This window comes from Thalassophryne amazonica, chromosome 2, assembly GCF_902500255.1.
Source record: "Thalassophryne amazonica chromosome 2, fThaAma1.1, whole genome shotgun sequence".
Taxonomy (NCBI): Eukaryota; Metazoa; Chordata; class Actinopteri; order Batrachoidiformes; family Batrachoididae; genus Thalassophryne; species Thalassophryne amazonica.
In genome coordinates this window covers 5,218,878-5,245,512 of record NC_047104.1, presented here as the reverse complement: position 1 = coordinate 5,245,512, position 26,635 = coordinate 5,218,878, and the positions used below count along the sequence as shown (strand labels likewise).

The 26,635-nt window shown below is 41.1% G+C and overlaps 1 protein-coding gene and 1 long non-coding RNA gene across 2 annotated transcripts in view; one reads left to right on the top strand and one right to left on the bottom strand.

The window, feature by feature from the left end:
- Positions 1-26,635, top strand: part of LOC117501466 (mothers against decapentaplegic homolog 3-like) — a 61,177-nt gene that overhangs the window by 18,605 nt on the left and 15,937 nt on the right. The gene's annotated exons all lie outside the window — the stretch shown is intronic.
- Positions 672-19,600, bottom strand: LOC117521850. The gene is made up of 3 exons (XR_004564073.1): positions 19,528-19,600; positions 757-764; positions 672-682 (listed from the first exon to the last, which is right to left on the bottom strand). It is a non-coding gene; the product is annotated as an uncharacterized LOC117521850 (long non-coding RNA).

Genomic DNA, 26,635 nt, shown 5'->3' with positions numbered 1-26,635 from the left:
GACTAAACAGAAGACTAAGTGATAAACTGAAAACAAAAGCAGAGACAAAAGTAAACTTCACAGAAAAGGCCAGACTAAAGCATAATACAAGAAATTAAATAAACAGAACAAAACCAAGACTGAAGTGAAAACTAAGGTAACAATTAATGAAAACAATGTGGCAAAACAGCTACTAAGACAAAACTACACAATACATGAATGATGAACAGAAAACAAAACCAATGAAAACATGAACATGGCAGGAATGCAAATACAGATGTACAGAACAAGAAAGCAAAGATCAATGAAAAAGTCATAACAGAAAGCACATCAAGGGCAGGACCATGACAATTCTGCTCTGGAAACAAGCATACTAACTGCTTGGCAACCCAGATCTTATGCAACACTTTTATTTACTGACTTTTCCTCAGCTTTTAACAAGATGCAGCCTCATATTCTGAGTGAGAGACTTGCCTTTTATTACCCAAAGCCATCAAAATGTGGCCATCGGGTATTGCAAAGGCTTTGTGTCCATCCGTCTGTCTGTTTGTGCTCAGCATAAGTCCAGTCCGATTACTTCAAATTCACAGGGAACATTCTTGGGACACAAACAAGTTTGAAGAAGGCTAACCTTGACCTATTTAAGAGATTAAAAAGTCACGTTATGTTTCATTTTTATGCTATGAATCATGCAAATCTGTTTCTTTTTGTTTTGTTTTTGTTTTTTTGAGGGACGGGGTGACAGCCAATCACAGCAGAGTGGCACTGTGACATCACTGGCTGGTCTCTCTCTGGCACTTCAAAACCGCTTTGTTTATATGTAAATATAACGTTTCTCCTATATTATGTAAAAGCCAGCAAGAAATAAACACTTCTAAAACTGAAAACACTGTTTTGTAACCTGATAACACCTCTGGAGTGATTTACTAGACATTTTGCAGACGTCACAGTGCCTGCTAACTTCTGCTAACTCAAAGCTAACTTCCGCTCTTGTCAAAAGATGGATGGATGGATGAGATTTATTGTCATTGCCATTACAAGTGCAACAACAATGCGATTACCTTCACACTCATATTTCCACAGACAAACAGCAATTAATCCACAATTACAACCCCTGGCAATAATTATGGAATCACCGGCCTCGGAGGATGTTCATTCAGTTGTTTAATTTTGTAGAAAAAAAAGCAGATCACAGACATGACACAAAACTAAAGTAATTTCAAATGGCAACTTTCTGGCTTTAAGAAACACTATAAGAAATCAGGAAAAATAATTGTGGCAGTCAGTAACGGTTACTTTTTTAGACCAAGCAGAGGGAAAAAAAATATGGACTCACTCAATTCTGAGGAATAAATTATGGAATCACCCTGTAAATTTCCATCCCCAAAACTAACACCTGCATCAAATCAGATCTGCTCGTTAGTCTGCATCTAAAAAGGAGTGATCACACCTTGGAGAGCTGTTGCACCAAGTGGACTGACATGAATCATGGCTCCAACACGAGAGATGTCAATTGAAACAAAGGAGAGGATGATCAAACTCTTAAAAGAGGGTAAATCATCACGCAATGTTGCAAAAGATGTTGGTTGTTCACAGTCAGCTGTGTCTAAACTCTGGACCAAATACAAACAACATGGGAAGGTTGTTAAAGGCAAACATACTGGTAGACCAAGGAAGACATCAAAGCGTCAAGACAGAAAACTTAAAGCAATATGTCTCAAAAATCAAAATGCACAACAAAACAAATGAGGAACGAATGGGAGGAAACTGGAGTCAATGTCTGTGACCGAACTGTAAGAAACCGCCTAAAGGAAATGGGATTTACATACAGAAAAGCTAAACGAAAGCCATCATTAACACCTAAACAGAAAAAAACAAGGTTACAGTGGGCTAAGGAAAAGCAATCGTGGACTGTGGATGACTGGATGAAAGTCATATTCAGTGATGAATCTCGAATCTGCATTGGGCAAGGTGATGATGCTGGAACTTTTGTTTGGTGCCGTTCCAATGAGATTTATAAAGATGATTGCCTGAAGAGAGCATGTAAATTTCCACAGTCACTGATGATATGGGGCTGCATGTCAGGTAAAGGCACTGGGGAGATGGCTGTCATTACATCATCAATAAATGCACAAGTTTATGTTGATATTTTGGACACTTTTCTTATCCTATCAATGAAAGGATGTTTGGGGATGATGAAATCATTTTTCAAGATGATAATGCATCTTGCCATAGAGCAAAAACTGTGAAAACATTCCTTGCAAAAAGACACATAGGGTCAATGTCATGGCCTGCAAATAGTCCAGATCTTAATCCAATTGAAAATCTTTGGTGGAATTTGAAGAAAATGGTCCATGACAAGGCTCCAACCTGCAAAGCTGATCTGGCAACAGCAATCAGAGAAAGTTGGAGCCAGATTGATGAAGAGTACTGTTTGTCACTCATTAAGTCCATGCCTCAGAGACTGCAAGCTGTTACAAAAGCCAGAGGTGGTGCAACAAAATGCTAGTGATGTGTTGGAGCGTTCTTTTGTTTTTCATGATTCCATAATTTTTTCCTCAGAATTGAGTGAGTCCATATTTTTTTCCCTCTGCTTGGTCTAAAAAAGTAACCGTTACTGACTGCCACAATTTTTTTTTTACTGATTTCTTATAGTGTTTCTTAAAGCCAGAAAGTTGCCATTTGAAATGACTTTAGTTTTGTGTCATGTCTGTGATCTGCTTTTTTTCTACAAAATTAAACAACTGAATGAACATCCTCCGAGGACGGTGATTCCATCATTTTTGCCAGGGGTTGTACTACTTGTTTACTGTAATAATGGCACCCATCAGAATTAAGACAATACATATACATTTGACATATTTTATGTGCACTAAACTTGAAACAGTCCGTTATCCAAATTGAGGCGATGTGAGTGTGTGGTAGCTGCTGCAACTGGAGTCGCACCGCTGCCAGCTTGGGGGGAACGGGGACCTGCCGCTAAAACCGCGCAGCCCCCAGTGGGGAAAGGGGTGGCGTGAGCGGTGGCCGGGATCGGGTGTATGATGGGGGACAGGAGGTGAGATAGAAGGGAAAAAAAGCTCATGTATGCACACATGTGCGCCATCCTGTAGACGCCGTTAAACCGTAAATAAAATATTGTTTATGATTGACTGATTGAGTTTATTCTGCAATATCAATATAAACATACAGAGGTGAGTGTATCAGTGATACCCGGATAACACAATAAAGAATAAACGCTTATTTCCATTGTGTCCTTGTGAAATTATCACATGACAAAATAGAGGAGCTTGCCTGAACATGTACAAACTGTACATAAGACAGTAAGATCTTAATAATTGTAAATAACAAATGTATATATATACACACACACATACACACACACACACTTTCCACTGGGATACCAATTAAACAACCGCAAATAATAAAGAAGACAATGCTCATACGGCCGAGGATATTTTAGCATTGCGTTATATTTTTTAATCCCTTAGACCAGAACAAGCCTTCACTGAGAGGGGCCAGCAGGTCTACATCAATCGACAGCTGTTGTACGTGATTGTGTGAGACACAGGTTGATCTCAGAGCTTCTGTTCATCGTGTCCACTGACAGCTACAGGGCTTCTCAACAGAACAGGTTTCTTGTTAAGTTCTCTGATGATGCTGCCCTCATATCTGGAAGGTTCAGAGTCTGGTCACGGTCCTACATTAATCAAATTTGTTAAATGGTGTAAAGATAATTATCTGGATCCTAATGTATCAAAAACAAAAGAAATGATTTTTGGCTTCAGACAGGACCCCAAACAAGACGCTGCTGTTACACACAGTCAAGACGCCCAGATTGTGGAGTCTTACAAACTATCTTGGGACAGTGTTTGACGATCAAGAACAGACTTCCAGCATCATTAATGTTTGCTCCAAGATCATTGAGACAGACACAAAGACCTGTGTTCCTTCTGAGAGAAACGGCTGAAAACAAAGGCAAAGAATATTGTCAGCCACACAGATCATGTTTTGTCTTCTGAATTCAAGGTGATGTCTTCAGGCCGCCAATGTAACGTACCTTTGAGGAGAACTATTAGGTACTCCAAATCCTTTTTCCCCTCTGCTGTCACGCTACTAAACTCTGACAGTAGTTGTTTAAAATGATTATAGTAAATCTTGCTGCTTTTATTGGCTTCTGTTTGTTTGCTTGTTTGTTTTTCTGTCTGATCTGTGCCTTGACACCTCTTGTTGTATGTTGTGGTGTGACTGTGGACAGGGTAGCTGCAAATGAGTTGACCCATTTGGGATCAATAAAGTTGTCTGAATCTGAAAAGTCTGCTGTAATGTGGAGTTGCGTCAGGAAGGGCATCTTCCTGACGTAAAACCTGTGCCAATTCAATATACAGATACACCTTGGATTTGCTGTGGCGACCCCGAGTGCAAACAAGGGAGCAGCCGAAGGGACTTACCTATTTCCATCCATTGTCCATAGCTTAAACAGGGTTGAGGCTGCAGGAGCACTAAGGTCACCCAGACTTCCTTCCCCAAGAGAATTCCAATAAAATCCAAGGGAATCCTTGAACAGATGGGATATATTATTGCTCCGCTGTTTTATGGGTTTACTTGATGGTCTCCTCTCACTTGGACATTTTGGAATACCTCGAGTAGGAGTCCCAGAGGCACCTTAATCACATGCCCGAACCATTTCAACAGGCTCCTTTCAAGACAGTGTTCTACTTGAGCTGATTCCAGATGTCAGAACTCATCATCCTGTCTCTTAGGGTGACTCGAGCCACTCATTTTACCTGCATCCATTGTGTCATTCTTTCAACCTAATGTTCATAAATGTGGCTGAGAAGGAGTGCATCCTATGTAGAAATTGAGGCCTATTGCTGGTATTGAGTCCCAGATTCCATAGTGTGAAGCGGATGAGAGTCTACAACTCCCCCGGAACAGACACCAGTTCATTGCAGCTTACTTCCCCCGTCAAGGCTCATATCCATTTACACCTGCAGATTAGGACAACGCGGGTGAAATGTCTTGTTTAAAGACACAGGCCTTGATTGGGAATCGATCCCAGGTCTACATATTGGTATTTTAACTCTTTACCTGCTCTGCCTCTATGAGAGCAGAAGTCTGAGTTTCAGCTTAGCTTGACTGAGAGATTTATCTTCTGAATTACTTCACCAGGACAGATTGAAGTATTCCCCACATTACAGTTCACACCAGCCCAATCAGTCGATCTATTGATTTCTTTCTTATGCCCTGTTTACACCAGACTAGGGCCGATATAAGCCCTACAAGATTATGACATTTTCTCAACTGTCACAAGTCTTGGCTGGTCTCCATTGTGATTGGTTAGTTGCGTTTACACCAAGTGTGCATTGCAACTGAATTGTGCGAGTGAAAAATATGGTAATATCCGCGATCAGTGATGCACCCCCATGCAGAGTCAATTGAGAGGCTATTATGCCCCACACGATCACGTTGAGAGGGAGTTGAGACATGTTAGAGTTTATCAAGACCGATTATGAGACTCGTGTATCTGTTAACTGGTCGCACAACTTGTGTGAGTGATTTGAACAGTTCAGTACACTCGCACACCTGTTGGAGACCGATGGAGAGTGATGGCAAAAAAGAGGGATCTTTATTCTGACCATGGAGACCCCACTGTGACCAGCCTGCAAACCCAGTGGGAGTGATGGTGAGCAGAGGCCGTTTTTCGATCGCATCTTGGTTGTAAATGGGGTGTCACTCTGTTTTAACTTTGTAAACCTCATCCCAACATACGGAACCTGAGATATACCAGGCTACAACATGCCAGAAATGCTTCATTTAAGGCACTGAACCACTCCCAGCCAACAGGGAGCATTCCCCCAGTTTCTGACAGAGATTTCTCAACCGCTTCATGCTCAGCTGCAAACTGCCCCAGTGACCACTAAAGCTCGTCGCCCGAGTGACGCAATCCTAAAACCTCCACAACAATTCTCTCAGTGAAAACCACAAACACAATTCACAAGGAGGCTAAACCTGCATGGAGTCCAACACCCGCTGGGAACACAGTTCACCATCTGAGGAAGAGACGGTTCCAAAGCAGAAGTAAAAATAAGCACAAGCTGAAAGGTTTTTGTCCTTTCATGTTGTCGCTGATGCAGTTTGGACTTCATTCTGTTTAAAAGAAGAGATAAACACACATTTCACTGGACCTTCAGGCACTCCTTTGCCCCGCCTTATTGGAGCTGGACTGTGGAGAGAGAGAGAGACACTGATGTTTTTCATCTGGAATATTTTCAGTCTTCATTCACCATTTGGAATGGGAATAATGATTCCCAGTCCTCCATTGTTCCAGTTTTTTTGAATCAGTCTGGCCTCACATTTGTCTTCTGGTTTCTTGTTTCACGTCGGGGTTCCTTTGACCGGCCCCGGCGCTGCCATATCACCTGGGGCCGCAGTCACGCTGGCTTTTTTCTCTCTGTCACTGTTCTTGCTTCTCTTCCTTTACCTCCCTGCCCTCCTCCTTTTGGAAGAAAAGGAGACATCTGATGGATTTTCCAGAGGGAGTGGGAGGTTCGTCTGTGGAACGCGTTCTTCTGTGCGGGTTACACCGCTGCTGGGATCAACACACATGCCAAGAATTTCTTCTTTTTTTTTCCAGTCAAGTTGATTGTTCCTGGACCATAGATTACATATTTTGGAACACAAGCCAGCATTTTGACTTAAATAAGGACCCACTTCTTTTTAATTTGATTAAAATGACCACATTTGTAAAGTGGAATATTAAGGAAAAAAGAGAAATTTTAATTTGGTGACACTAGAATGAAGTTTGTCCAAATTAACAGGCTGGTATAAATACTACTGGTTATGTTAAGTTGGATCAGCCTAATTCATTTAAGTGCACTTTATTAGGTACTTCAGTTTCAACAAATGCACGTTTCTAACAATTTGCATTAATGTTGTGATGATGGTAAAAGTTCTCTTTTTCCAGCTTAGAATGAAATGTTGAACAGTGACGTTGCAGGTTGTGTCCAAATAATCACTTTGTGGCTTCATGTCTTCATATTTTTATGATTGCCTGCTTAGTTGATAAAAAGATTTGAAAGTGGAAATATAATCAGCTGTGAGCTCAGTCATGTTGTCAAGTTCAGTGTTGGTCTGAGCTTTATTGTAAAACCCCAAAACATTCAAGTTCCAGTGATGTGAAAAAGGTTGATTGGTCGCATAAATGCATAAATTACACATTCTGCACAGCACGTAAGAAGGACAAATCATTAAATTTAAGAAGCTCGATCCAACAACTGACACTATCATAAACAACGTCGGCTGTTAGAAGAGCAGTCAGACCTCAGACCTCACAGGCTGACCGACGGGGATGAATGTGGGTCTGGCAGTTGCTGTGCGGCTTCTGCATATCTGTCATATGATGTCATCAAGTACAGAGTAAGAAATAAAACAAGAGTTAAAGAGGTTTTGTTACAAGATGTCAGCATATTTTAAAAAGTAAAATAATGAAATACACGTTCCTTGGGTCTTTGCACAGAGTAAAATAGGACAGTGACAGAGGTATTTTTCAAATATGTTTTAAAATAGGGGTGACGGGGAATAGAAGTAAAAAGGAAATACGGAATAAAATATAGATTACTATTGTTCAGAATAGAAGATGACCCTGATTATAAGACACCCACTCACTTTATGAAGTTATATTTTCAGAAAATATTTTTTTGACGCCGCCCACTATTGTGAATGTGTTGACATGTAAATGAGTCGACCCTGAATATAAGACGGATGGATTTCCAAGAAACAAAGCAGTCGTATTTGGAAAACTCCAGTGTAATAAGTGGCAGCAGTGCATTTAGATCACGTTAAAAACATATAAATGCATAAATGACGCTTTCTGCACAGCACAGAGAACGTGTAATGTACTTGAACATCGAAAATACTTTGAATCAGTTCCACATGTGCCTGATCCTTCCCTGATCCAGTGACGAACTAAATCACAACTTTTAATTTTTAACAAAAGACTTTCTGAACTATATTGAATGAATGAATTTCAAACAAAGAAAAACAATATGTCAACAAAGAAACATGCTGGAAAAACTGTCGGAAGAAATATACACTTATAAATAGTAGCTGAAAAGTAGTTAATTATAAAACGTAGTGATCAGTTCCTGGGACTTGTTTGTATCATCACGTCTGTCTTCAGATGTGCTGCCAACTTTATGAATGATGTAATCGCCCCTTCCAGACCTACATCCCCTACATTCACCCCACTACCTCTCCAGGCTTGATCCAACAGAGACAGGATGGGTTGGTGGGGGGGGCAGAGGGACAGATGGCGGAGTGGGAATGGAGGTTTTATGGGGCCGCAGACACTCTGAGCAGCTGAGACAGTCTGTTGGCCTATTGTCCGACTGCAGCCTCTTTGTCCGTCAGGCACGTCATCCTCCCCCTCTGTGTCGCCTCGAACACACCGGACGTACGAACGAGTTCACTGCATGCAAACAAGTCAGATCCAAGTCCTCCGATTGATCACTAGCAGCAAAGTTTGTCACACAGTCATCTAAGAGTAACAAACCACCTGGAGACATTTTCAGTTAGTTCCTCCCCAAAAGGACGGCGGTTGTCTTGTAAGGATCCGACACATACGAAGAAGAAGATAATCGCGGTTCAGGCATGTTGTCATGTGAGGGCACTAGTGGAGAGTACCACCTTTGTTAGACGAACTGTGTCCCATTCTTTCAGGACGAAGTCCTGACTCTAGAGGGGTGGTGACCATTCATCTCATCAAAATGTGGTATAAATACCGCAGAGTAATTTTTGTTACTAATAGGGCTTTCTGGGGTTAACGCAAATGGAATCATGGTGATGGCACTTGTTTTGCAAAGCTGAGGGAGAGCAGAAGTTCGTAGGTGCTGAGGCCCACTTCTTACACACGTCAGATGTCTGTGGTCCATCTGTGACACATCGATGGAGCTAACAGCTGCCGCTCTCCTCAGGACTTCCTAGTAGCAGCTTAGCGGCGTATTTCAGAAGCGCATCTACACTGTGTTTTGTTTCTAAATGTACACAGGTCTATTTTTGACAGGTGCCACTTCTCCAAACATGAAAAGAGAAGTGCGAGTGTTTTCCTTCTGCTAACTGCCACTGTATGTGTAAATATCACTGCAAATAATTAGGAGGCAAATGTATAAAAAAAAACAGCCACTGTGTCCTTCAGTCTGGATTTAACTGTAGGTTTTTAATCTACAGCACCACAAAGTAGGATATAAACAACAACAAGACAAAAGAAAAGGCTATGGAGGACACATACCGCAGCATCACCATCACCATAGCAACAGTGACCTTATGTGCATATTAATTCAGTCACAGCACATCAGTGAGTGCAAAGTCCTAAAGAGATTATACGACCTGAGGTAGGTTTAGAAAATTTTGACAGCCAACAGCTGACTCCGGAGCACCCGCTACGTAGCAGATGACCTTACTGTTGAGGTCACAAGGTCATCCAATTAAGAATTTTACCTTGAGTTTGGCAGGGGATTTGTGAATCCTTCATGCAGTACGACCTTTAGAAGTACATACTGTGTACTCATGTGTTCACCTGGTACTACATCCTGTATACAGATATGCTGGTTGGGCTTAAAGGTCAGGTTCAGGGTTGTTTGGAGTCATAGTCAGTTTTCTGAATGGCAGGAAAAAAAAACACCAGTGTATGAGTTCTACAGTTTTTATCTCCTGACCGAGGAAGCTTTGGTTTCTATCAGTAATAATGAAAACAAGAGAAAGCCGTTTGAAACCCAAACAGCCTGTGAGTTACACTAAAAGGAAAAATATTAGACCTGAAATTGAGCAATTTAAAAAAAAAAAATGGGGTGGGGGTGACTATACCTCATTAGGTAAGTGGTTCTTGTTGGTTACAGAACAGCTTCCCGCTGTGTTTGTTTCTGGCCTTTAGAAAAGTAAATAGTATGTAATTCTTTTAAAATCTCCAACAGTAGCATAATCACTTCCCTCATCCTCGAAACGTTGAAATGTCCTTGAACAAAGTCATCCGTCTTACATCATCACGCAAACAATGAGCGTGTTACACCTGTAGAGGGCAGTCTAAACAAGCATTTACGCGGCTGCACTAATAACGTATTTTCCTATTTAAAATATGATGATATTATTCAATTTAATTCAGAATGATCAGTTTACATGAGGCGTTCAGAGTCACAATCATTCTGATTATTAGCAAATGATTTGGTTCCATGTGAACATAGTTATTGACCCCACAAGAATGTGGAAAAAAACGTCATCAGTAACAAGCACACACTCACTGGCCACTTTATTAAGTACACCTTGCTCGTACCTGGTTGGACCTCCTTTTGCCTTCAGAACTGCTTTAGTTCTTGGTGTCATAGATTCAACAAGGTGTTGGAAACGTTCCTCAGAGATGTTGGTTCATATTGTCATGATGACATCAAGCAGTCATCCATTCAACCATTTGTCCATTCTACTCTGACCTCTGACCTCAACAAGGCATAGTCAGCCACACAACTGCTGCTCACTGGATATCTTCTCTTTTTTGGACCATTCTATGTAAACCCTAGAGATTAGGCATGTGGAGATTAATAGATACAAATCGGTACTGTCATGTCCGGTCCAGTTCCAGGCTTTGATCCTTATTTTCTCTCTTTATTTGGTTCTGCTCCTTCTGCCCCAGCCTTGTTTAATTAATTGTTACTTTCATCATGTGTTCTATTTTTGCTTTGTTACTTTCTTTCTTTGTTACTTTTATACTTCGGTCATGTTTCAGTTCCGTTCTGGTTTTGTTCAATCAGTCTGTGTTTTTATGGTTTTTCATTTAGTTATCATCTGCCTATTTTTGCTGTTCTGTTATAGGTTGTTCTCTAGTGTCAGGTTTTGTTAACACAGTCTCTGTTTTATTTGTAATTTGTTTAGCCACTTTGGTTTCTTAGTCAGTTCCAGTTTAGTTTTGTCTTGGTGATATTTTCTGTCAGTTGGACCCATGGACTTTTTGTTCGAGTCCGAGCTCACCGCCACCTGTTGTGAGGAGCTGCGCGTCATTATGCCGCGTTCACACCGGGTGCGACGCGAGCAACTGCAGCCACAGGTTGCCATGTAATCCTTATGTAAGGATGCGTTTTGGCGCCAAACCACACAGCGCGACGCAATGGAGGCGAGTGAAGGGATTTTGAGCGTTTGGCGCGTTTGTGGCGCGATATTACGTCGCCTCACGTCACGCTGCCCTCCTCCCCAATTTCAAAAATCTGAACTTTTTCGTCTCGTCGCGCTGCGATGACCAATCAGGGACTGAATATGTAGTGACGTGGAGATGTCTGGAGTTTGACTGAAGATGTGACCATGTCCTGTATCTGGTAGCAGCCTGTGAGCAGGACTTATGTCTCTTTTGTCCTTTATTTCACAATCATGACAGAGTTGTTGGAGCGAACAGCTGCACCACAGCAGCGGGGAGCGGAGTTTCTTTTTATTTTTATTTTACATGCGCGCGCGAATCGTCCTGGAGATTATTTTACTTATTAACTACACAGCTATATAAAGCAAATGGTGACTGGTTTCTAAACACAATTATGACAGTTTTTGGAGCAAGCAGCAGTCCTACTTGCAGCAGCGGGAGTGGAGCTTTTTCCTTTTCTTTTTTTTTTTTACGTGCGCGAGTGAATCGTCTGTAGAGAATATTTTATTAATTAACTACACAGATGTGACTGGTTTCTAAACACAATTATGACAGTTTTTTGGGGGAAGAGCGAGCTGCAGCAAGCAGCGGAGTTTTTTTTTTTTTTTTTATTGTTTACATGTGCGTGCGCGAACGGGACAGTTGATCCTCAAACTGGGTCCCGCAGAGGTGGAAGGACCGCTGAAAGCGGCCGTCACCCAGACACAGCTCCTGCAGCAAATAATGATACTCCCTGTATTGGGAGCTTTTCACAACAACTCACTCCGTGTGATCAAGGTCCATCATGTTAACTTGACTGACAACCGGAGCCGGCGAGCAGAATGGAAGCTCCTCCTATTTGATGACGCACCGGGGCGAATTTTCGCAGCAAAAGTCCACCCAAGCAGAGCGACACACTGGGCGAAGGAGGCACGTCTGTCGCCTGGCAACCCACGTGAATTTGTAGCGTCTGATCGCGCCCGGTGTGAACGCGGCATTACACTTTCAGGTGCCGCCCTCGCTCCACCCTGGTACGACATAACACCAAAGCCGGCCGCTTACCTCATGTCTCCTGTTCCAGAGAGGTCACCTCCAAAGCCTGCTCTACGGAGAAATCCAGTGGTGTCCAGAATGTCGCACCCAGATCCCACAGAGCCGCTCGTCCCAGTGTCTAGCTCCACAGTGCGTCCGGCACTTGTCACTCCAGTGCCGGTGCCACAAAGAGTGCGCATACCACAGCCTGAACCTCAAGTTCCAGCATCAGAGATCTCCTCGGCTCTAGCTTTGCCCGAACCCTCTTTTGCGATCACGCCTCCAAGATCAGCTGATCACCCGCCACTGAGATCGCAAATAGAGCCATCGGGAGAAGTCGCGCCATCATGGAGCCCAGAGGAGCCTGTTCCTCATGAGCAAGTCAAGCTGCCCACTTCTCCTGTGTGCCCGGCCTCGGTCACGGCGTGCGCCCCGCCTCCTGATGTCGGTTTCGTCTCAGCTCGCACTGCACCAACAGACATTGGAATCATCACGGTGCGCACCTCGTCATCAGCGGCGGAATTCGCCATGGTGCGCACCGCATTGTCTCATCCACCGAGTGGATCACCTACAGCCGGCGCTGGTTCCCTTTCACCTGCAGTCTGCTCAGCCTCTACTTCCGTGGGCATTGCGGCCAACTCATTGATGACGTCACGCAAACCTACTGACTCATCTTCGCGTACTGTCATCTTAGCTTCCATGTGCTCAGCCCCAGGTTCACCCTCACTGGCTGCTGAGGGAGTCGCTCTGCCTCCTGTGCCTCAGCCAGCGGCGGTTCCAGAGGGGGGTACCTGCCCGCCAACAAACAATGGTGCTGTTCCAGAGCTACTGCAGTCTGATCCAGTATCAGTTCCAAAGGCAGCCTCTGAAAACTATGACAGTGGTACGGTTAGTGACTTTTCTTTTTTCCTCTGGTTTGCACTGATCTGTTTTCATGTCTGTGAATTTGTGAGAAATCTGTTAAAGACGCCACATTTGAATCTGAAACAATTTGCTTGTGAACTTGTTGAAAATTTCTTAAAGGCATCGTGTCAAAATACAAAACGGTTCTTTTGTGCTGCAATATAAAATCTGTTACAAGCGCCACAACTAATACTATGCTTCATGTGTGCTTCTTAAATGCTTTATGATGTTTCAAAACATTGTTCCATCCTTCAGGTCTTCCTCCAGGTTTGGTTGTCAGTTTGTGGGTTTCTACTCCACTCAGTCAGAGTCTTTTCTTTGGCCCCCTAAGTGTCTTGCCCATTCCGATCATGTTTCTGGAGAGATCAGTTATTTTCTGAAAAAGATTTTCAGAATTGGCTCATTCGCTGGAAGAATTTTGTTTCTCTGGCTGTGTGGCAATTGGGTGCTAAGCCTACTATGGTTTGAGATCTTGCACCTGTGTGTCTTATTATGATTTCTTTGGTTGCTCACCATAATAACCTACTTGTATCGTTAAAACCTTTTCTATGCACATTCGAACACTGGGTCTCGTGCTCTTTTGTATGGATTTGGGGTTTCGGGGAGAATGGGTCAATTTCATCATATTTAGATTGGGGATTAAACTACTTGTATTTTTGGATTAAATACCTCGGTACATCTTGTTTGCTCACCCGTAGTTTCCTCAGTAGTGCTTTACTTAAAACTAAAGAGTCTCATCTATGTACTTTGGCTACCTGGTTTCCAAGCTCCCCGGAGGGGATGGTCGCCTGGGATAGGGGTTTAGAGATGGGGAGTGAGATTTTGTCTCATTTGGTATTTGGGTTGTTGCTGTCATTGCAGTTTTTTGGTTTTCCCATTTAGTTTTCTCTACCCTTACGAGTGGATCTCACTCTTTGTTGGTCTGGGTGTTTTGTGTCTAAGCCTGTTCCTCGAGGGGTTCCTGATTCCGCCGTTAAGCTCTGTGTCCCTGGTGGTCGGTCCCCTGAATCACTAGTGTGATTTGAGAGGCCTCATGGCTGCCACCCGGACCCAGTTTTACTCCAGCCTCCTGACTTATGTAGGGGCCAGGTTATACCTGGTGTCCGGCCACCTCCTGGGGTGTGTTGTCCGGTTTGTCAGCCTAGGGTTCCCTTCTCTGCTTTTGGTCATATGGTCAGTCACCCTTGGAATCTCCGGGTTTTTAGGCCTTTTTGTGTTTACCCAGCCTCTTTTTGCCCCCTGTCCTGGGTCCCCCACCGGCCTCCCAGTGTCGGGTTGTTTTTCCTTCATGGGAGGGGGGTACTGTCATGCCTGGTCCAGTTCCAGGCTTCGATCCTTATTTTCTCTCTTTATTTGGTTCTGCTCCTTCTGCCCCAGCCTTGTTTTATTAATTGTTACTTTCATCATGTGTTCTATTTTTGCTTTGTTACTTTCTTTCTTTGTTACTTTTATACTTCGGTCATGTTTCAGTTCCGTTCTGGTTTTGTTCAATCAGTCTGTGTTTTTATGGTTTATCATTTAGTCTGCTTATTTTTGCTGTTCTGTTATAGGTTGTTCTCTAGTGTCAGGTTTTGTTAACACAGTCTCTGTTTTGTTTGTAATTTGTTTAGCCACTTTGGTTTCTTAGTCAGTTCAAGTTTAGTTTTGTCTTGGTGATATTTTCTGTCAGTTATCATGCTCATGCCTGGTTTGTCATTGTATTATATTCTGCCCTTGATTTCCATTTTAGCTCTGTTCTGTTTTTTGCCATTTGGTTCCACTCCACACCCCTGTACCTTCCATCATGTGTTTGTCCATCACTCATATTTGATTGTGTTCACTGAACCTGTATCGTTCCTTTCACTCACGCTTTTTGCACCTGCCCCATGTCTCTCACCTTGTTTCTGTCTGTGTTGTTTCACCTCACTCACATTCCCTACACCAGCCCAAGTATCTTTGCTCCTCACATCACTCTCTTGCACAATGTTTGATCTTTGTCTACTAGCCACGCCCCCTTTCTGGAATCTTCCCTCCACACCTGCACCTTGTTACCTAATTAGTCTGCACATGCACATTGTTCACAGCACCTGTTACTTAAGTCCTTACAGTCTCACAGCACACCGTCAGATTATTGTCTTAGTACACTTTTCAGCGCCCTTCACAGTCCTGTTTTTGTCTAGCCGTGTTCCATATCCTTGCTCTGTTTACCTCGACCATGCCTTTTGCTTCATCCTGGATGTCTGAGTTTGCTTGTGCCTCTGAACCCTGCTCTTTTGTGACTGCGTCTCAACCTGATCCTGTTTGTACCTCTGCCACGCTGACTGATTACATGTGTACTGAAACCAAGCCTGGAATAAAGACCATGATTTCTCCAACACCAAAGCCTAGTCTGGGAGTTTGCATTGCTGGTCCAGCCGCTCCTGGTGACGGGCTCCCGCCTGTCCTGACAGGTATCTAGAGCAGGGCTGTGAAAACTCTGCAGATCTGCAAAATTCCATGGATTTCATCATGGTGGGGGGGGGGGGGGGGTGTTCGTGTTTAACTCTGTAATTGTGATCGTCACTTTTTAAAATGTCTATTACAAAGTGTTTTTTTTACGACATTTTGCAAGTCCACGGATACTGATCTGTGTCTTACTACAACCGACCAACTCCCCCCCCCCCCAAAAAAATGAGGTGTCCTGTGTTTTTTAGGAATTACATCCTGACGTGCAGCCAGCTGAAGACTCTGAGTCTACGGAGTTACATTTGTGCCATTAATACCTGAAAGGAAATGCTTTTTGACAAAAACTACAGTTTTCCTTTATTTCTATTTCTGTCCAGAGTTCAAGGATCCATCATGTACATGAAGGATCCAGTGACCATGTACAGATTTTATTGATTTTTATTTATGTCCAGAAATCAAGGATCCAGTGACCAATTTCATATTTATTTACTTTAAGACTCAATAAAATGTTGTTGACATAGAAAACCCGTAAAGCCTATTTTTAGTACACAGAAAATTCACAAAAGATATCGATATGGAAATTGATAAAGAATCGGATCGATAAGCAGAATCATATCTATAAAATCTTATCAATACTCATCCCTAATCGTATCACACCAAATCGAATTATGAGGAATTGAATCGCCATCAAATACATATCAAATCGCATCGAATCAGGAATAGGGGTGAATTTTATCGCATCGCGTCATCAGTATCGTCATGTATCGCTGGTAGTGTATTGAGATGCGTATCAAATCGTTGTCATTGATGAGAGTCACATGCCTACTAGAGATGGTTGTGGGTGAAAATCCCAGTAGATCAGCAGTTTGTGAAATACTTAGACCAGACCGTCTGGTACCAACAACCATGCCACGTTCAGTCACTTAAATCCTCTTTCTTCTCCATTCTGATGCTCGGTTTGAACTTCAGGAAGTCATCTTCACCACGTCTAGATGACTAAATTCATTGAATTCCTGCCATGTGATTGGCTGATTAGTTATTTATGTTAAGAAGCAGTTGAACCTAATAAAGTGGCTGGTGAGTGTACGTCAAATCAACAAATGAAATGTTAAAATCTCACAAATGAATATTTCAGAGCCAAGTTGATCTCTTAAAGTGTAGTTTTAACACTGTAATTGTTAACCCTTTATCTACGGCGATGGCGCCCACGCCATATTTTCCATATGCGTATTTTTTTTCCCGTAACTCCGCCATAGTTTGTCCAATCTGAATGATTCAAAGTGCATTGTTAAGCTAACACCAAGGGCTTTCCAATGATATATGGTGTATTACGGTAAACGTAAGCCTGTGATGTCATAATGCAGAGGAAAAACACGGAAGTTTCACATTAGTGCGCCGCTGATTCTCATTACCGTAAATTCTCATGTAAGCCCTCAATCTGAAAAATTTCAACACTGACAGCAAGCCAAGAACGCGTGCTTCCACAGTATGCTATATGTTGCTATATTACGGTAAAGTGCGTTCGGTGACTTTTGAAACGAGGGAAAAGTATGAAAAAGAGCGCAAAAGTGACAGAAAAGTACAGAGACAGACAGCAAACATAAATATAGTAATTTTTGAGGAAAAGGCAGGGTGTTAGTGTCATTTGTGAAGGTGTGTGTGCGTGTTTGTGTGGGTGTGATGGCTCCATCAGCCACAAGCCACTGCCCGGTGCCAACAAGCAGTGGAAACCCAACTTGCCAGCGATCCACAAAGGGGCGGCGTTCTTGCAAGGTGTGCAAGAGGTCAACCTGCTGGATGTGCAAACTTTGTAAAATTGGCCTCTGTCTTCAGCCAGACAGACACTGTTACAAACAGTACCACACTGACTGATGGAGTTTAGATCTAATTTTGATTCTTGGTTATATATTTGTATATAGTTTGACACTTTATTGTTTTATTCATATTGTATAATTTTGCACAAAATGAGTGATCAAATGAGTGATTTCTTGCACATTTTAATAATACAGATAATTGATATATTTATATATAGTTTTGCACTTTGTTTGTTGTTATTCAAATTGGTTCTGCACTTTAAATTGGTTTCTTTTTGCATATTTTTGCCTTGTAAAATGTTTACTTTTGCACTGTTTCTGCACTGTTTCTGAGTTCTAGACACACAAAATTAATTATTTTGATTATAAACACGTACAGCTTCCTGTTAAAAATGTGAAATCCAAACTTCCTTTACATAACAATCATTTTTCACTAAAAAAATGAAAAAAAATCAAGTTCGTTTTTGTGTTTTTTCTCATTTTAAATGCTAAAACTTACAAATAATGTGTATAAATAGTTAATCAGGTGAAATATAATTGAAATTCAGGTACTCTTGGAAAAGGGTACCAAAGCACACAAACATAGAACATTATTTCTTAATTTTATTGCTATAATAAAAAATAACCAATCGTCCATTTATAGCCTCAGTAGGTAAAGGGTTAAACCTTTCATAGGGATGGATTCATTAGCGATGACTCACATCTCTGCAAGTGTAATTTAACTCCCTGAAGTTTTAATTTTAATGCGGTCCATAATTTGAGTGAGAAATGAGAAAAGGTTTTGTGACATGCATTCTACAAAGCAAAATTGACAGTGTTAGATGAACACTAAAGTTAAAGTTAGTTAAAGTTAACACCAGAAAACTGTATGTATGTTGCAAGTCTTTTCAGTGTTAAATTCATGCTTTTGGAAGTACAGATTAACACTCACCTAGACTTATGTTAACACTGAGTAGAGTTAATAATACTCTGCACTAGTGTTTGAAAATTAACAGCCCCATTTGATGCTTAATTCTTATAAAGTAACACTAACAGGTGTAACCTGTGGTGCATCGTCCCACTTTGGGTTTAAACTCTTAGTCCCTGGGACTGGAGGCAGAGAGTCTAACCATGAGACTAAAACCCATATGCTCCAACATCTGTCACTTGTTTTGCACAGCACCACCTGCTGGCCTTCTGGACACAGACAGGCAACATGAGCTAGACAGGACCCTTTTTCTCGCAATGTAAAATGTTAGCCAGTTACACTCTCAGGGTGTTAAAAATGTAACAATTAAAAAAAAATTCAGCCTGGGCACATCTTTAGCTTTTCTCTTTTTGCTCAGGGTTGCCACAGCAGATCTGCATTGATTTTGGCAGAGGTTTAACACTGGATGTCTATCCAGAGGAAACACCACATTACATGGGGGGGGTCTTGAAGTGGGAACCTTCTGTTTGGAAAGCGAGTACACTGACCACTTGGACACTACGACTTTGTGGAAAAAACTCACTGTGGGCAGATGTAGAAAGTGTTATGAGTGGATCCCTGTCATTTGATTGGTGGCTTGTATGTCACATGTGGCTTGCTGTTGTGTTTCATTGATCGCCGTTGTGTTTCATTGATCGTGCAATAGTTCTTTTTAGCGTGCAATTTTGGTGTTTTATGAAATGTGCTATTACACGCTCTGACCACCGTGCATGCCCACACTACCGGGGGAGGTATTTAGCTAAACATGGCGGAGTTTGTTTTGTTGGTGGACAATTTGATTTGAAGGAGCTGATTGATGCTGCTAATTCTTCTAACACAAAAAAATCCCTAATCCACTATGTCTTAAGCCGTCTGAACTCTGGAGACATGAAGAGCTGTTATGAAAAGCTGGACACATTGCTGACACAATTTTTCACTGGATTGAGGACCTAAACAAAGTCCTTTTTTTTAAGTACACAAAGTCAGTGTACGGCATCACAGACTACATCGTCGCAATAATTTTTGAGCTATCGAACTATTTTTCCAAGTTGACTGAGAACAATTTTGAAGTCCTATTTAAAGTTTGTGTTGGACAGTTGATGTCAAAACACCAATAGCAGACACCAAAATGTAAGTCCCTTTTCTGTTGATTATAAATTAATAAAATATCAAAATGACAAGGATCTATTTTAGCCGTTATATAAAACAAATAATGAATGTTTTTCATTCTTTCAGCGGAACGAATATTTAATTCTGTGAAAGCTGGAAGGTACCAGATGGAACATTCCACTTTTCACCTCATGAAATATTCGTACCATTGAATTCATAAATGTTCATTATTTGTATCTTATTCCACTGTGGGTTATCATTCTAAACTTCTGCTTTTGTTGTGAAGCGCAACTGCACTAAATCATAATGTCTTATTTTATCATATAGTACATTTAGATGTTTCTTTTTCTCATTTCTCACTCATGGATCTAGTTTAACACCTGCATCGAGGTGATTTAACACTGTAGCGTGACACCAATGTGTGTAAATTTCTGCCACATTATCATCAGAATCTAAACACTTCATGCCCACATGCCCTAACACTGACTGGAATTTTTCAGTGGCAGCGACTTTAAACAGAAGGTTGTGGGCTCAAATCCAGTTTGTGGCATTTTGATAATTACACATTTAAATATGAATAGTGTTAAACGCACTCTGTAATGGTGACAATACTTTATAATGTCTCTAACTTCATCTTGGAACCAGTGAGAATCATTTACACATAGTTTTAATTTTAGCATTGTGGAAATAACTAAATGTCAGAAGGGAAAATCCAGCTTCTCTGTCAAAGACTTTCATTTATTGTTCCTGTTAATTCATTGTTTTCAAATACAGAAAGGAAATCTCAAGGAATAAACTGTCTAAAAGAAACCGTGGTGATCTGAACCACATTTACTTTCTTCTCCAAGGAGGAGTGGTGGAATGTTTAGAGTTGTGACCCAGAGGTGTGAAAGAGTAACGAGCTGTAACACGAAGGGCATTTACCATCGCTGAAGTACTGACATGGATTTTGGAGTTCTTGTAGCTGAGACACTGTGTGCTCTAAATCATTCGACACGTTTGTAGTTTGTGGTTAGGACGGTGCTGCCACCTCTCACTTTAAACAGGCTGAGGCTTGATGGAGGAGCAGCCGTGTGGTTTTACTCATCAAACATTCACTGAACGCTCCGTGATGTTTTTCTGCAGCGTGACTCATCCTGATGGAGGTGTGTGTTTTCGCTCGCTGAGGTTCATGCATCTTGATTTGTCCCATGTATCACACATCACTACAGATTTTTATTTGTATCTCACAAAGTTCTGCGTCTTCCTCACATGTGAAGGTTTTAAGCATTTTTTTTTTCATCTTCTTACGGCCTGACTTGTGAAGTGACATTGCTGCTGGTATGAAAAACTCATTTGGCACCGTTTGATACTAGGATCCAGATCGTGGGTACTTGGCTTAGAGGAATAAAGTCCCAGCTACAGGCTGAGTCCCTGTTTGCTGTTTCCACAAGACTGGAAAGTCATGGATTGTGTTTTGTGTTTTTATTTTTTTATTTATTTTTGTTTGGGAGGTTCTGCATCTTATACTCTGGTGCAATTTACCAAAACAAGGGCAATCACAGATTGCTGATGTCCACCAAGCATTGACGAGGACTCATAATAAAAGATATGTGATATAAATCTGTGGTGAAAATTTGGTGAGAATCCATTTATAGTTTATAACTCCGTTAATAGCTTTAACATGATCTTTCAATCAATCAATCAATCAATCAATCAATTTTTTTTATATAGCGCCAAATCACAACAAACAGTTGCCCTAAGGCACTTTATATTGTAAGGCAAGGCCATACAATAATTATGTAAAACCCCAACGGTCAAAACGACCCCCTGTGAGCAAGCACTTGGCTACAGTGGGAAGGAAAAACTCCCTTTTAACAGGAAGAAACCTCCAGCAGAACCAGGCTCAGGGAGGGGCAGTCTTCTGCTGGGACTGGTTGGGGCTGAGGGAGAGAACCAGGAAAAAGACATGCTGTGGAGGGGAGCAGAGATCAATCACTAATGATTAAATGCAGAGTGGTGCATACAGAGCAAAAAGAGAAAGAAACAGTGCATCATGGGAACCCCCCAGCAGTCTACGTCTATAGCAGCATAACTAAGGGATGGTTCAGGGTCACCTGTTCCAGCCCTAACTATAAGCTTTAGCAAAAAGGAAAGTTTTAAGCCTAATCTTAAAAGTAGAGAGGGTGTCTGTCTCCCTGATCTGAATTGGGAGCTGGTTCCAGAGGAGAGGAGCCTGAAAGCTGAAGGCTCTGCCTCCCATTCTACTCTTACAAACCCTAGGAACTACAAGTAAGCCTGCAGTCTGAGAGCGAAGCGCTCTATTGGGGTGATATGGTACTACGAGGTCCCTAAGATAAGATGGGACCTGATTATTCAAAACCTTATAAGTAAGAAGAAGAACTTTAAATTCTATTCTAGAATTAACAGGAAGCCAATGAAGAGAGGCCAATATGGGTGAGATATGCTCTCTCCTTCTAGTCCCCGTCAGTACTCTAGCTGCAGCATTTTGAATTAACTGAAGGCTTTTTAGGGAACTTTTAGGACAACCTGATAATAATGAATTACAATAGTCCAGCCTAGAGGAAATAAATGCATGAATTAGTTTTTCAGCATCACTCTGAGACAAGACCTTTCTGATTTTAGAGATATTGCGTAAATGCAAAAAAGCAGTCCTACATATTTGTTTAATATGCGCTTTGAATGACATATCCTGATCAAAAATGACTCCAAGATTTCTCACAGTACTACTAGAGGTCAGGGTAATGCCATCCAGAGTAAGGATCTGGTTAGACACCATGTTTCTAAGATTTGTGGGGCCAAGTACAATAACTTCAGTTTTATCTGAGTTTAAAAGCAGGAAATTAGAGGTCATCCATGTCTTTATGTCTGTAAGACAATCCTGCAGTTTAGCTAATTGGTGTGTGTCCTCTGGCTTCATGGATAGATAAAGCTGGGTATCATCTGCGTAACAATGAAAATTTAAGCAATACCGTCCAATAATACTGCCTAAGGGAAGCATGTATAAAGTGAATAAAATTGGTCCTAGCACAGAACCTTGTGGAACTCCATAATTAACTTTAGTCTGTGAAGAAGATTCCCCATTTACATGAACAAATTGTAATCTATTAGACAAATATGATTCAAACCACCGCAGCGCAGTGCCTTTAATACCTATGGCATGCTCTAATCTCTGTAATAAAATTTTATGGTCAACAGTATCAAAAGCAGCACTGAGGTCTAACAGAACAAGCACAGAGATGAGTCCACTGTCCGAGGCCATAAGAAGATCATTTGTAACCTTCACTAATGCTGTTTCTGTACTATGATGAATTATAAAACCTGACTGAAACTCTTCAAATAGACCATTCCTCTGCAGATGATCAGTTAGCTGTTTTACAACTACCCTTTCAAGAATTTTTGAGAGAAAAGGAAGGTTGGAGATTGGCCTATAATTAGCTAAGATAGCTGGGTCAAGTGATGGCTTTTTAAGTAATGGTTTAATTACTGCCACCTTAAAAGCCTGTGGTACATAGCCAACTAACAAAGATAGATTGATCATATTTAAGATCGAAGCATTAAATAATGGTAGGGCTTCCTTGAGCAGCCTGGTAGGAATGGGGTCTAATAAACATGTTGATGGTTTGGATGAAGTAACTAATGAAAATAACTCAGACAGAACAATCGGAGAGAAAGAGTCTAACCAAATACCAGCATCACTGAAAGCAGCCAAAGATAACGATACGTCTTTGGGATGGTTATGAGTAATTTTTTCTCTAATAGTTAAACTTTTGTTAGCAAAGAAAGTCATGAAGTCATTACTAGTTAAAGTTAATGGAATACTCAGCTCAATAGAGCTCTGACTCTTTGTCAGCCTGGCTACAGTGCTGAAAAGAAACCTGGGGTTGTTCTTATTTTCTTCAATTAGTGATGAGTAGAAAGATGTCCTAGCTTTACGGAGGGCTTTTTTATAGAGCAACAGACTCTTTTTCCAGGCTAAGTGAAGATCTTCTAAATTAGTGAGACGCCATTTCCTCTCCAACTTACGGGTTATCTGCTTTAAGCTACGAGTTTGTGAGTTATAACACGGAGTCAGGCACTTCTGATTTAAAGCTCTCTTTTTTAGAGGAGCTACAGCATCCAAAGTTGTCTTCAATAAGGATGTAAAACTATTGACAAGATACTCTATCTCACTTACAGAGTTTAGGTAGCTACTCTGCACTGTGTTGGTATATGGCATTAGAGAACATAAAGAAGGAATCATATCCTTAAACCTAGTTACAGCGCTTTCTGAAAGACTTCTAGTGTAATGAAACTTATTCCCCACTGCTGGGTAGTCCATCAGAGTAAATGTAAATGTTATTAAGAAATGATCAGACAGAAGGGAGTTTTCAGGGAATACTGTTAAGTCTTCTATTTCCATACCATAAGTCAGAACAAGATCTAAGATATGATTAAAGTGGTGGGTGGACTCATTTACTTTTTGAGCAAAGCCAATAGAGTCTAATAATAGATTAAATGCAGTGTTGAGGCTGTCATTCTCAGCATCTGTGTGGATGTTAAAATCGCCCACTATAATTATCTTATCTGAGCTAAGCACTAAGTCAGACAAAAGGTCTGAACATTCACAGAGAAACTCACAGTAACGACCAGGTGGACGATAGATAATAACAAATAAAACTGTTTTTTGGGACTTCCAATTTGGATGGACAAGACTAAGAGTCAAGCTTTCAAATGAATTAAAGCTCTGTCTGGGTTTTTGATTAATTAATAAGCTGGAATGGAAGATTGCTGCTAATCCTCCGCCTCGGCCCGTGCTACGAGCATTCTGACAGTTAGTGTGACTCAGGGGTGTTGACTCATTTAAACTAACATATTCATCCTGCTGTAACCAGGTTTCTGTAAGGCAGAATAAATCAATATGTTGATCAATTATTATATCATTTACCAACAGGGACTTAGAAGAGAGAGACCTAATGTTTAATAGACCACATTTAACTGTTTTAGTCTGTTGTGCAGTTGAAGGTGCTATATTATTTTTTCTTTTTGAATTTTTATGCTTAAATAGATTTTTGCTGGTTATTGGTAGTCTGGGAGCAGGCACCGTCTCTACAGGGATGGGGTAATGAGGGGATGGCAGGGGGAGAGAAGCTGCAGAGAGGTGTGTAAGACTACAACTCTGCTTCCTGGTCCCAACCCTGGATAGTCACGGTTTGGAGGATTTAAGAAAATTGGCCAGATTTCTAGAAATGAGAGCTGCTCCATCCAAAGTGGGATGGATGCCGTCTCTCCTAACAAGACCAGGTTTTCCCCAGAAGCTTTGCCAATTATCTATGAAGCCCACCTCATTTTTTGGACACCACTCAGACAGCCAGCAATTCAAGGAGAACATGCGGCTAAACATGTCACTCCCGGTCTGATTGGGGAGGGGCCCAGAGAAAACTACAGAGTCCGACATTCAAAGACTATATGAACTGAAATCTTGATCCAGACTCTGGATCACCTCCAAAATTTAATGGAGTCTTCCATGCCCTAATACCCATCTGTAGTGAAAAGTTTGTGTAAATTCGTGCAGTGGTTTTAACGTAATCCTGCAAACAGACAGAAGGACAGACAAGTAAATAAATGCAGATGATTTTATTACGTCCTTGGCCAACATAATAAATAAATAAGTATCATGCATTCATTAACAATAAAAACTATTTATATAGGGCTTTCCCAGGGATCAACATACTAAACAAAATAGACTCTTAACCTGTTTTGCCCCACTGGCAACAATTGTTGCCAAAGTGTGATTGTCATTTTCTACTCACAATAAAAAAATCTCAAAAGGTACTAATGCAACTTTTTCCACTTATAAAAAAAAAACAAATCTGGGCATAAACGGGTTAGTATAAAAGAATAAATGGCAACAATAAAAATACACTACAGCAACAAATCTATGGATCTAATGGACTTAGATTTTTATTGTTGTGCTTCTAGTGCTCTAGGCCAGCGGTCCCTGTCCATCTGCATCTGCACATTTATTTGTCCATTGTGCTTATTTTTGGAGCTTAAAAGTCCTAATGTTAAGTAACAGCACACACTGTGGGGTGCACATGTGCTACTGAGTTCCTGTCTGTTGTTGAACTCACTCCTCTCAGAAGCACTGTTTAAAAAATGAAAAAGAAGAAGAAGAAGCCAAAAAAAGGAACAGCATATACAGTGGGGTGACATAGACGCTGGAAAATAAAATTAACCAAAAGGTTTTGGATAGACAACATGTCTAAAATACTGGTGATTCAGCTGAGACTTCGCGTGTCAATAAGACAATAAGCAGCAAGTCCGCTTCTTAACCCCTCTCAAAGCCATTAAAATGTTAAATATGTTAATCGTTGGTTACTTTTGTGTGGATTAAAGTCACTAACTGGGACTCTTGTCTTGTTGCAGTCAAGAAACGAGAATCGTCCTCTGTTCCATTGGCACAGCTCCAAACGCTGCACTGGAGTCCGATCGGAATTAATAACTTCAATAGGAATTGCCAATTTAAATAAAATGACACCTCTTTCCAAACGCTGTAATACAGACAAGAAACTGCAATAGACTAAAACGTTTTTTCCTCCCAAAATAAGACATCCTACATTCTTTATGAATTACATCCTGATGTGCAGCACGGCAGCTGAGCTCAGCTCAGAGGTATGGAAAGACATTCATGCCAATAATGTCTGAAAGGAAATGCTTTTGAAAAAACTACAGATTTTCTTTATTTCTGTTTATGTCCAGAGATCAAGGATCCACCATGTAGAGTTTATTATGTCCAGAGTTTAAGGATCCAGTGACCAATTTCATATTCATATTTCAATATTACTTTAAGACTCAATAAAATGTTGTTGACATAGAAAACCTGTAAAGCCTACTTTTAGTGCACAGAAAATTCACAAGTGGTATCGATAAGGGAATCGAATCGATAAGCAGACTTGATAGATAAAATCTTATCAGTACCCATCCCTAGTCATATATCATTTAACAAAGAAAAAGCCTGTGAATCGCGTGGCAAATGGTCCATTGAAATTGCAAAAAGCCCATTGTGCTCAGCACCAAGGGGCCAGTGGTCCATTCACATTTTATACCGGCTGAATCCCTGTTTAATAACTGCTTGCAAATTTACCAGTTAAACAAGTGAGCTGAAAAGTAACTCCACAAACCTGTACATGAATGACGGTTTTTATAATTGCAAGTTCACATGATCCACTAACTGTGAATCCGGATTAACAGTTTGGAAAAATTACTTGTCCAGAAAAATAGTTCATTATT